Source organism: Haematobia irritans, chromosome 1, assembly GCF_050003625.1.
Source record: "Haematobia irritans isolate KBUSLIRL chromosome 1, ASM5000362v1, whole genome shotgun sequence".
Taxonomy (NCBI): Eukaryota; Metazoa; Arthropoda; class Insecta; order Diptera; family Muscidae; genus Haematobia; species Haematobia irritans.
The window spans coordinates 114578421-114591607 of record NC_134397.1 but is presented as its reverse complement, the minus strand read 5'-3'; the positions used below and the strand labels follow the sequence as shown (position 1 = coordinate 114591607).

At 29.8% G+C, this 13187-nt stretch overlaps 1 protein-coding gene across 1 annotated transcript in view; it reads left to right on the top strand.

Moving 5' to 3' along the window:
- Nucleotides 1-673: 673 nt before the first annotated feature.
- Nucleotides 674-13187, top strand: part of Scr (homeobox sex combs reduced) — a 104538-nt gene continuing 92024 nt past the window's right edge. Inside the window, exon 1 of the mRNA XM_075291463.1 lies at nucleotides 674-2710. The gene's annotated coding sequence lies outside the window, so the exon portion shown is untranslated. The remainder of the gene's footprint in view (nucleotides 2711-13187) is intronic.

Sequence of the window (13187 nt, the reverse complement as noted above, 5' to 3'; positions counted from 1 at the left end):
CTCTTTGGAAGAGAGCATATGAATGTTTTCGAAATTGTTTCTTATACTCTCTTAAGAGGATTTCCGTCTCCCATAATTTTCGAAGTGTATTCTATGGCTAAAAGCAAATAAAACAAATGGCCACCCATTTCTTAGGCTATAATCGAGAGAGAGATAGCCTCTGTTAATGTATTGCTATTGGTGGTAGTTATTTGTCTTTGTTTGCCCAAGGCAAAGGTGTTTGGTTGTTTTTTTATTATTCACATAAAAATAAGGCTTTCCTTGTTCAATTTATTGTCTTTAAGGAATATAAAGCAGACAACAACACCAACAATAAGAACTCATCTCACAATAAGAATAAAACTCAATGTCTGTTTAATAGGGAGCTATGCTGCTCTTGGCTCTTTATTCTCATTCCGTTTGGTGTTGTTGTTCTTTGGTTAAGGGAGCATATGCTTCGTTAGTAGTGAGTAAGTGGTTGGTTTTTTTTCGTGTTTATTGCAGCGGCTGAGCAACAACAGTGTTGTGAATACATGCGTGCGAGTGGGATAGTGTATGGGGCCTTTTGTTATTGTATGTAGTTTTTTATTATTGATACTCTGATATTTTTGATTTGAATTATAACCAAATAGTCAAAGTGAAACATTGGCGCTTTGAGCACGTCCACGCGGGTAAACAACACCACAATAGAAAACAACGCACACACTCCTCCATCAAAACAAAAGTAATAAATTAATTTATTTGGGGTCTAGTGTTGTTTTGTTATTTTTTTTTGTCTAATGATAACAACACAAACAAAACAATGAAAAACATAAACAAAATATTTGTAAATTTTAAAAAATCCTAAAAGAATTAAAAAAAAACAAAAGTTTTCTAAAATATTTTAAATTTATTTACGAATGAAGAAAAAACGAAGAAAAAATAAATTTTAGAAAAAATGATAAACTGTGCAATAGTTTTTTAAAAAAAAATTATTTAAATAAAAAAAATACATTATACAAACCCAAGTGATTAATTAGCTTGTGTGAGAATATAAAAGCAGTGAAAGGGAAGGAGAAAAGAGGCGAATAATATGAACGGCCATAATCTATGACTTGTACTTGTATTTCTATCTAGACATTATAATCATGTTAATGGTTAGCAAAGTGTTTTAGTGGTTATTGATGGCGATTAAAATGAATTTTCTCGCTGATGAGTGATCATAAATCTACCATGAAATCTTTGAGGGCATGCTGCTGATAATGATGATGAGGAGGCTGATTTATGGCTACACGAGGAAATAAAACAGCAACAATAATAAAAAAAACAAATGATTTATTTAAAACAACAAGAATTTTACCTAATGAAATATATAAAACTGTGAACAGAGAATAAATATCAAAAAAATTAATATTGTACAAAAATTTACAACAACATTTGTACAAAGTGTATTCCTTTAAAGAGAGCAGGTAGACAATTAAACCTTTTCATAACCCTGATCGTGTATAACCGGAAGAAAATAAACTAAAAGTTAATCTGGATAATAAAATTTAAGTCAAGGATTAACCTAAAACAAGTGTCAGAAGAGGGGGTTAAAAACGATAAACAATTTTCAAAAGTCATTATCCATCGTGTGTATGTGTGTATACCAATGACATTATGGGCAAAGAGATTTTCAACATAAGCCAGTGACTAACGTAGGACCAAGAACACACCTAAATCATCTCAATAATACAATAGAGCACAACAAGTAATTATAGCAAAAGTGTAAAACTTGTCATCGACTATTATTATTGGCGAGAATTTATGACTTTTAAACTAGAGCAAAGGCACAAGTAAAACCAACAACATCAGCAATAAGCAAAAACCCTAAACACAACAAAAAGAACGATAGAGTGTAGTGAGTTGTGCATCATACGCACTTACACTTGCATACACCCCATTGCAAAACACACAAAGAGTACTGATACTCAGAGAAAGAAGCATTTCAATAAGCATTGTTGCCACTCACACACACACACAATCTTAATCTCATAAACTCTTTCTTGGGCCGATTTAACTCTATGATGACGATAATAGTTTGATAGGTCGAACTCGTGTTTCACTACGACTTCAAAGACCTGGAAAATCCATACGCTCAACAAAACTCAACATCATCTGTTCTTGTGCGTATCTCGATCGCACAGCAAAACCCAGATCGTTTCTTGGTGATTTTCTTTTTTCACAAATACGATAATAACGACGGAAATTTTATCGTCAGCAAATATACGTAAAGACCGGTGCTAGACTCTCGAACATTTCCGTGAGAGGGGAAAACAACCTGCCGTCGCTCAATTATTGTTTCCTTTATTGTAAAATTGATTTATGACCATTATCTCCCCCCAATTGCACAATAAACAAAATCAATAGAAAATACGTTTTTGTAGTCAACTGTTCATTTTTGAATTTCTAGTGAAAATATGGTGTGAACTATTAATATGAGAACAAAACCAACAACCTGCTAACATTTCAACCAACTAAAGTGAAAAAAACAAACAAACAAAACAAGAAAATGAATTATTTTTTAAAAATAAATGGATCTTAATACCAGTGCAAAATAGTTTGAAAAACTAAGTTAAAAAAGCTTTACATTCCTTTTGAAAAAAAACACACACACACACAAATAAATAAGAAACTACAAAAAGTATTAAAAATTCTTTTGAAAAGTTTTTACACTCATCTATTGGATATATTGAAACGGCTCAAGTAGTTGGTGAGTACATGTTTTAATAAAAACAAAATATATAAATTAAATTTATGGCTGTTATAATCATAAGAGAAACCATAGAATTTGAGGTTCAACAGAATTATTATACAAAATTAAAAAAAAAAAAACTTAATACTATATTCCAATCAGCCAATGACTTTTAATAGCAACATTGAAGATCCCAGTTTATTAAAAAAAAAACTTTTACGCCGACGGGGTTTTTTGTTATCATGCACCGAAAAAAAGTGAACTGTTTTATAGGAAGAATGAACGACCTCGCACGAAAATTGATCTAAATTTTACTCAACATCTTGAGATTTCCACAAAGCGTTGTTAAAACCAGGAAATTTTAATGTCATGTTGTACTTTTTAACTGCAGTTCATGAAATTACATCATCTCATAGAAGAAAAAATTAACTACAAGTAAAGAAGAAAATCATTGGCGCCAAATCATGACCGTACACCCAAAGAAATTTGTTAGTAGGGACAGCAGAAAAGTCTGCTAAAACAGCAGAAAGTCTGCTGAAAAAGGGACAGCAGTCACTGTTTGCTGAAATAACAAACATTTCCTGCTATTTTTGAAGCTCGATTACACTAACAAGTGTTTTATTTTGGCTAAAACAAATAAAAATGTCAACTTAGGAGCTATCCTAACATAATTAAAACAATATTTTATGAATATCTGTAGTATTTGACCAAAAATCTGAATATTTATCGAATTGAGGCATAACAGCAAACAAAATGTTTGCTGATCATATTTAGGAGCTTGTAAGTATATTGCAGTGCAAAAATATACCAAAAACTACTTTTGTTTCTTAAATATGCTTTGGGGAAAAATTTATAACCTAAAAATTTTATAAATTGTAGTTCATTTGGCCCTGAAGTACAAAAATATAACAGCAGACATCGACTGCTGTTTTTAGCAGACTTTTTTCTATGAGTGTACGAAATCGTACGAAAATCTTCTTTTGCTTTAGTTCATATTGAACTTCTGTGTACGGCCATTGAACTTTATATTCACGTTTAGTTAATAAAATTTTTGAGACATACTTAAAAAAGTAAAATTTCATTAAGCTGTGGAAAATTTCGATAAAAATAATAAAATTTAACTACAAGCAAATAAATTTTTTCCAATAAAAATAAGTTAAATTTAGCGTTAGTTTAACTTCGGAATTTTTTTCTGTGTACACTAAAAAATTTTGGCGTAACTATTGGCACATGGGCTATTTATAAACAGAACGTGTACACTGTAAAAATAGGTTTAACGTTTATTTTAATTTATTTTTCATAATATGGATAATAGGATTTTACTTGGCAATGCCTTAAAAAATAATTACGGCCGGTACTGTGTTCGGTTTTTGCATCTCAATTGTTGCCCGGAGTCGTTTATGTATAGATTTGGTTAAAGTTAAAAAAAAATATGTTTATTCTCAGTTACAGTTTTAATAATTAAAAAAAAAAATGACCGCGAAAATTAAGCGATTTTCCACTCGTAAGCCAATGCACTAAACCACTTTTTTCTTTTCTCCGAAGTAAAATTCAGGATAAACATATTAGCCTTTAAAGCACAAAATATTCTTAAGTATTTGTTATTACTTAGATTTAAATTCAAATTACCAATAGTTTGTTTTTCATTCCTCCAAAGGGTATTCATTGTAATCAACGCAACAGTTTGGTTACATACAATTGAGAAATACTTTATTTTCAAATTAAATTCCTGTAAAGAAAATATTTTCTAATCGATTTTTTTTTTAAATCAAAATCAAATGTTGTTTACTTTTAAAGTCAAAAATTTTGAAGATGAGTAAAGAAATGTTTTTTTTTCATTACCTCTTCACAAATATTGAATATTAACGTATTGCATACTTTCAGGCGGATACACGTAAATCTAAAAGTATGCAATATTAATATATAAAAGTGGTTACGAATTTACTACTGAAATGTTTATGAGAAACCACAAACCTAATTTTATTTTACATTGATGTAAAATGTACAAAAAAATTCTGCAACTTTGTAAAAAAGTGGCTCCAAAAATGAAAACAAAACAAGACCGGCAAAAATTAGAATCGTCAAATGAAAAATGTTGGCAAATATGCCCATTTAGAAATTTGTTTAGCTCTGAAGATATTTCAACAGTTCATAATATGTATTTTTTTTTTAACGGAAAAAAATATTTAGTTATGATAACTCGTCTTTCTTCCAAAAGTATTTACTTATTTCTATCAAGGTGGCACCTTGGAACATACTCAAACCAAACCTAAATTTTGTTTCATGGTGAGTTCATTTGTTTGACCTGATAAAAAGTGAAATGAAAATTAGCGGTTAATTTTTCAAGACATTCTCTTAAATATTCAGCTTAACTCAGCGATGAGCCCACTTTGTTACCCAGGCTTACAAATACGTTTTTTTGGAGTCTTGAAAAAAGGTCACTTCGGCGTCGACTAAAATTTGTGCTCACACACAAAAATTTTTTTTTCTGATTCAATCACGAAATTAATTGATCCAATTAATTTTTTAATTGAAATGTCTTCAATCACAGAAATGATAGTATCAATAAAAAAACTAATTGTTACAATTAAAAAATTAATTGAAACTATTAATTTTTGTGATTGATTTTTGTTTCAATTAAAAAATTTATTTAACCAATTAAATTTTTAATTGAATATTTTTTTAAAATTCAATTAAAATTTTAATTAGAAAATGTTCGTGAAATTTTTTCTGTGCAGAGAGAGGCTTTTTTAAGTTTGAAAAAAAGGAAGTTCCACGAGACCAATCTTAGAAAAAAATTTTTAATCTAGGAAATGAAAAACCAAATGTGTTCAACTTGGTGCTTTTTTACGTCTAAAATCCAATAATAAAAAATTTTAAATAAGAAAAGGAAAAAATCATTACAAATTATTTGTTGGGGTCAGGCTTTTTGTCATTAAAATTACAACACAAGTTCATACATACAATACAATTTTTCATTGTTGTAATGAAAATTCTATATAATATCGAAACATTTCATACTACTACTGAACTTTTTCAGTGCCCCGATGATTTTTATGTTATGTCAATGAAATAAATTTGTTACTTTAATTTTAAAGTAATTTTCTTTGTGTTAATATGAAGCTTCTATAAATGTTAAAAGATTAAAAAAATTATTTAAAAATTATTAGATTTTCCTACATTTAAATATTTTGCCTTATTTCAAAGATTTAATAAAGTCATATTTTTATTAAAAAAAATTAAAATGTATTTTATTCTAATAAAATTTGTTCTTAAATGTAAATGTTATGTTATGTCTTTCATATAATGGTCAGTATATTTGGCAGAATACACACCCATTTGTATCTAAATGTGTTAGAAAGTCGTTTTCCACTGCCCAGTTCAGCGAATACCGGCAATTCAGAAGCATGGAGAATGATGTCGCCTCCGCCCGATTTTTCCTCCATACCTAGGTCTATGAATTCTTCAGTATCCTGGGAGGGATTGCCTAAAGCTTTTGTTTTCTATTGACGGACAAAAATTATTTGATATTTTGCCTTTTCTCCATTTGCCTGTTTCTCCATTTTCTTCCAATCATTTGAGCTTCTATGGCCTAATGTGAATATCTGCTTAAGGCTTCCCTGATTTTTTTTTTTTTTGCAAATAGACAAAGTGTATGCATTTGACAGTTGAAATAAATGTAGGCCGGCACTTATTGTACATGAGTGATTTGTGCCTTTAAAGGAAATTGACTTGCCCAACAGTAGGTTGTACGTTTTCCTTTTCTTTGTCAAGAGGTTTTTTTTTCATTTTCCCATTTTTTCATTGTTGTTGTTGTTTTCAAAACTTATAAAATATGAATATATTAAAACGCCATCTTAGGGCTTGAAGAGCTAAAATATGAAATTTCTTCTCCTTTTGGCTAAGAATACGTGGTTTTTGGTTTGCGTGTTATTTGTACACCATTTGGTTAATATTGGAGACCCTGCAATATAAATGCTTCTAGTTTTGCTTTTGTTTCCGTTTTTGATTTATAAACTTCAAAAAAATATATAAGTATATACAGTATTGAGCAAAAGAATATACATTTGATTCACAAAAAAATGAATGTTTTTTATAGTGTGTTGAAAAACGACGAAGAAAATGGTAATAAATAAAATAAATGATTTTCTTGCTTTCATTCGCCAAAAAAAAAAAAAAAATGAAATAAAATGAACAACAACAGCAATCACAAGAGGGTCATATAGTAAAATTATATTTTTTAACAATTTGGTTGAAAGGTTCCATGACACAAGACATGATATATGGCTTGTTAAATAGTCTTGCAATATGTGACTGCTTGAATGAACATGAAATGAGGGGTGTCTATTTAAATAGGAAAAATGTTTGTAATTTCCAGGGAGACGAAACAGGGTAACACGACATATGTATATATTAAATACATATATAGGCTATTTAATATTATACAAATTTAAAAAATAATTTGTTTATATCCATATCAAATTTATAGGTTAAAAAACAATTTAACTTTAAAATTCTTCTTATATTTTTCAATAACTTCTATTTTATTTGTTTAGCGAGGAGGTTAGGTTAATGGAAATATTATATGGAAATTTAATCCAAATCGACTCATATACATTGAAGCTTTTTTTGATTCGAAATGGATCAGTTTGAATTAATTTAAAAAAACAATTGGTTGAGTATTTACAAAAAATATGGTCATATTTGCTAAAGTCCGGCAATACAAACTTTTTGCGCTATATTTAATTTGGTGATGATTTCCCTAAATTTGAAGCACTATTCGGTAAACAAACATATCAAAAAATGGCAACCTCGAACACTAAAGGGACTGGTGGACGGACAACGGCGGTATGAAAATGGGCCACAAAACCCAAATGAAATAGGGCCACAAATGTGGAATGACGCTTCATAATGAATATGTGCTCCATGAAAATTAAACCCAAGAAAATGTAACTAAAGCACGAAAATCGACTCCTACACCCTCAAAAAAAAATCGCTTCTCTAACATATGTTCCAAACATATTTTGCAGGAAGCACATATATTATTGGATACCGCCGAAACATTAATATGTTTGTTTTATGTGACCATATTATATGTTTGGAAGCATTTTGAGTCCAAGAATAGTATATGCTTGGAAGAATTCCCCAAAGAAGATTATGTTCATTCCCTCACATAATTTTCACTTCCACGAAATTTTTGAGTTCTTCGCATCTTTTTCTGTAATACAAATATGCTGTTTTTTTTTCAAATGTCTATTCTCTTGGTTCCGAATATCTATTCTCTTTATTCCGAATACTCATTCTACTATTCAAATTAAATAATATTTAGACATAAGCATACCAAATTTTTGGCCTTATTATAAAACAGTTTTCCGAAACAACATACATACACAGAAATTGCTCTCATTTCATTCTCTCGCTGTGTTATGTTGATATTTTTTATTCAACCCTCCCGGTTTCCATATCTATTTCTTTCTCTATACTAACTCTCTCTCTGTCGCTCTCTGAATAAAGTATCACAACATATATATGTTTACTCGAAATTTGTAAATTTATATATGTTTACATTCACACATATTATTTTTATGAAACATTCATGCCCCAAACATAATATATTCTAACATATTAACATATGTGTCCCAAACATTTTGTGTTAGTTTAGGAACATTACATGTTTGCACTTAAATATATTGTGTTTAAAAATTGTGCCCGAAACACATTTTGTTTATATCGGAACATATGAAAAACATATTTTTCTAACAGTGTATATAAAATTAGGGCCTAGTTTCTCTTACGACCGTGTGAAAGTTAACCCTAACTGAAAGAAGAAATATGAATTAAAATAAAAATAGATATGTGTTACTGAGTACGAATCTCTTTGGAAACGCGTTTGGACTCTGTCCATAGTAGAAAGTCTTATGTCCCGGCTGAAGGCCGGCCCAGCAAGAACCGAATCTGGTGCTATACAATGATATTCGGAACAAGAAAAGTGTGTCTAATCCCAATATACGAAAATAGACCCCAATTGAAAAGGAAACACAATCTCAAAAAGAAAGGAAGGGCTTACTTTCATGTGATATTGGGGTTTTATTTTCAAAATACAAATTGGGCCCAAAAATAAAATTAAGTTAACCACAAAAAAATTGTATTGTTGTTTTCCCTATGTTTTTATGGCGTCGTAACTTCATTTAGGTTTTGAGCCAAATTTTCATGGGGCCCATATTCAATAAAGCTACGGACAACCGGTGATGTTGTGATTGAGGTGGTATCCTATATTTGAAGTGTTTTTATTTTATATCTATAAATAAAGAATTTGGTATGATTTTAGTATTGATTGCGAGCCAAAAAAAGCGGAAAATTAAGGAAAGGATATATTTAGGACACACTTTACAATTTTAACACACAATTTTAAAATTGGGGTTTGCGAACTTGGTTCTAGGACACAAATTTTAATTTATTTATTTTTTCAACTTTTTTTATTCACGTGCTATCAAAGTCCATTAAAAACGTGTAAGTGATAATTTAAATTTCCAAATTTAGACTCGACTACAATTAGAAAATATTTCTTCTTTCACGTAAACAACGTCTTTTAAATGAAGTGTTTAAAACAACAAACATCTCCTATTTTTAAACGATTTTTAGCTTTGTAGCCAAGATGCAAAAGTCGACAAATTTAATGACAATTTAATTAATTTTGAAGAATTTTTCAGAAGTATTAAAGCCAAGTTGACCTTAGCAAAACGAAAATTTCCATCATATTAGGATACCAAATTTTAAGTCGAATCACTTAACTATAAGAACAAAACAACTTCATTGAAAAATGTATCGACTTTTGGACAAGGAAAAAAACTTCATATCAAAGCAATGCGTCTTCTATGCTAAGAAAAATTCCCATTCGTACTTTAAGGGCATGAAATCTTTGGCCTCACGATAATATTTTTTTTTAGTGTACGTTTTTTAAAACTCCAGCTATAAAAAATAATGTTACAATAAAGATTCCATTCTATTCCTAAAATTGAGAATGAATATTCTTTCATATTAAGACAATATTCTTTTCATTGTAAGCTAGTGATTTCAGACTTTATTCTTCAAATCATTTAAATAATTCCTCGTCTTTTTCCCACACATTGTTGGTTTATGCAAAACAATCGTTTTAATTCAATTTAAATGTGGTTCTAATTGTGTCTGTTCTCTAAACCTTTTGGTAACATATGCGCCTATGTCAAATTTCCCCAGGAGAATTTTACCTCATTACATATGCCACGAGGGGGGGGGGGGTATTTACGAAAAATACAATGCCAAGATATTTCCCTCTTGCCTTTTTATCAACACAATTAACACCACAGGAATTCAATTGAAAGAAATACTTGACTGCTTGACCTAACCCTCTTTTAGTTTTGGGAATATAGAAAACCGCTTCGGCTTCGCATCTATCACTGTTGCTAAGGCTGATGATATGGATGATGCAGAGAATGTTTTACCTACATTATGCAATAGTTTTGACAATCGGAAACTCTCAATCGCCCAAGAAGTCCAGTCTGTCTGATCCTTTTATGAAGGCACATGGAGAATATACAAACAAACACATATGGCAGAGGTTCGCCCTTTAGTGAAAGTGAAAATGATCTTTAAGTCACTTTCATTTGCGGCATTTGTCACATGGACAGACATAGGCGACAGAGGAGTTTTTCTTCTCCACTATTGTCCATGACGATGATAGGATGATAGAAGTCATACCTATATCAAGTGTTTCTCTATTCATCCTTAATCCCTTTCGTTTTGGCAAATTAAAACCCCCGTTGTCGTAGTCACCGGTTTAGAGAGAGAGAGAGAGTGTTTAGTATGTAATATGGTTAGGTAATGTTTTGGGTTATTTAATGTCGGCTTAAAAACAATCGACCTACTAACATACACATGTGTTGGGCTGGAAATAATACCTCCTTTGTTTTGGTATTTGGCTTCATCTACGTTAGTTCATTCAAATTTTAGTTAGAGAATGAGCCTAAAATTGTATTTAACTATTCCAACAGACTAGCATAATAACAACAACAACCACTAAACTTCAAGGAATACCAAATAAATTGGCTACCTAAAAATTGGAAATAAAAAACACAACAATGAACTCTGCACATGCTGTTAGAGTAAGACCCTTTCAGTGGCTAGTCGTTGTGAATAATCATAGTGTAATTTACTTATACACAGAGAATTTTATTTCATCGGATTTAGACTTTTTCTAATTGAAAACCTAAAGGGTTAGTTTGTTTAATATTTTCATTAAAAGTATTAAAAAAAAATACTACAAAATATTGATAAATCTGTTTAACTATTGGAAGAACAAGTTGAATATTTTGCATTAATATTTAATTTTGTTGTTTTTTTTTTTTTGAGTGTACAACTTATCCGTAAGTCAATACCATACACACAAAGAGAATTTCAATAAAATTGAGAACGATAGTTTTTCGTAGATATAACGTTTTCATTAAGACAATGAAAATGTTCATTAATAATAGGAAATGTTTCATTGTTTAAAAGAAAATTCATAACAATTACGAAAATATTCGTTATATTTAAAAATGTTCTCAATGGACTCAATTTGTATGACATATTTCATTAATATAACGTAGTTTTTTCTACCAGTGTATGCCCGCTATTGACCAGCTTTTTTTGTTGGCTTTTTTAAACTTCTCTTTCTTTTTAATTCTTTTGTTATTAAAACAAAATGAATTTAGTGTTGTGTTTTTTTTTTTTTGTAACACTATTTGAAATATTTCTGGAGGCTAAGTAGCCAATGGGGGGTAACTTCCCAATTCGACTGATGATCGTAGCACTATTGGAATTCCAAACAAATTTATATAAAACGTCATTTTGGTAGACATTGTAATGTAAAGTGTTTAACACGCCATCATTTGCCAACGTGTAGGTAACATAGTATACACGTGCAAGTTTCGACCATATTGAATTGGGCTATGCGTTCCCCAGGATTTTCGAGTGGCCGAATGTTTAAAAGAAATTTACTTTAGCGAAAACCTCCAACTAGCTAGAGTTCGAGTATCTCCATGGGTAGACATATTGCCAGTTTCGTGTTTAGGTTTCATTTTAATTAGAATCAAGTTATTCTAGTTTTTGCTTTGCATTGTTTTTCTTTCCAAAAAAACTTTGTCTACTACCTTCTATGGTTTCTTTTGTAGCCATTTCATATTCAAATTGCGAGACCTCCTTAAAGTGGTTGTGAGTTTTTTTGTTTCGGTCATTGTTAGTTTTTCATTGTGGACAGTTCATTTAGAGTTTTTCTTATTTATATGGCGCTTAATTATTTCATTATTGAATCTACTTTGACCATCCTGGTGGGGATATTTTCGTTAGACTGACCATCAGACCCAGACCGCCCAACCCTTTTTTTTTTGGCTTTGCATTCATTTTAATGAAGTGAAAATTCCTTACTTTTTGATAAGAGACACGCAATTTTTTGTAGTTTTGCTGTTTTTGTTGTAGTATTTCATTTCATTTATAAATAAATGGAGTTTTCTTTGAATGTTCGCTTGGTATGGGGCGTTTCTATATTTATGTTTAATTTATTTGTATTTAAATGTTTTAGACTGATTATGAATTATAAATATTCTTAAAAAAGGTTTCTTATTTATCGAATTTAGGTGAAATCGTTCTTTATTTTTATTTAATTTTAGTAACATTTTTTTAAACGCTTTAAAAGAGCTGTAAATTATATTAAAAACTAAATTCCAAAGGTAAAATACGCTACATTTACTTGAGGAAATAACTTTTTGTTTAATTTAAATTCTATTAAATCTGTTAAAAAATAGAAAAATTACGTACAATTAAAAATAAACTTAAGAATATTTGCAACAAACCTAACATCCCTGAAGAGGGTGGGATCCTCCAGCTACAATGGAATAAAACTCTTTTATACGTAGTATACCTTACCTTAGACAGAAAAGGAAATGTGCAAGTTTAATATGTTTAAGTTGGTTCTTATCTTTTAAGTGAAATCCGAAGCATTACATCTGAAAATTGAATGCGAAGTGTATGAAGCGAATATTTACAAATATTTACAAAATTTACAAAGCGAATATTTAAATTTCGTTGTTAAACCGACGCCAAAATAAACTTATTTTTATGGGAAAAAATATTTTGGTTTAACTTAAGTTTTCTTAATTTTTAAGGAAATGTTCCCCAGCCCAATAAAACGTTCTTTATTCCAATATATTTAAAAAAAAAAAGAAAAGCATGAGTATAAATTTTAAGGACCGTACAAATAAATTCAATGGCAACTAAAGCTGGCGAAAATTTTCATGCACTTCTCAAAAATAATAAAAATGTTATAAAGGGTTGTAATAATTTGACGCAAATGCTTTTTAGTTTGTTTACGAGAAATTTAAATCGTAGGTAAAAAATTTTAATAAATTTTCGTTTTTTAACAACACATTATTTAATTTTAATAATTTTAATAATTTTGTTTAATTTTTTACATATTTTTACC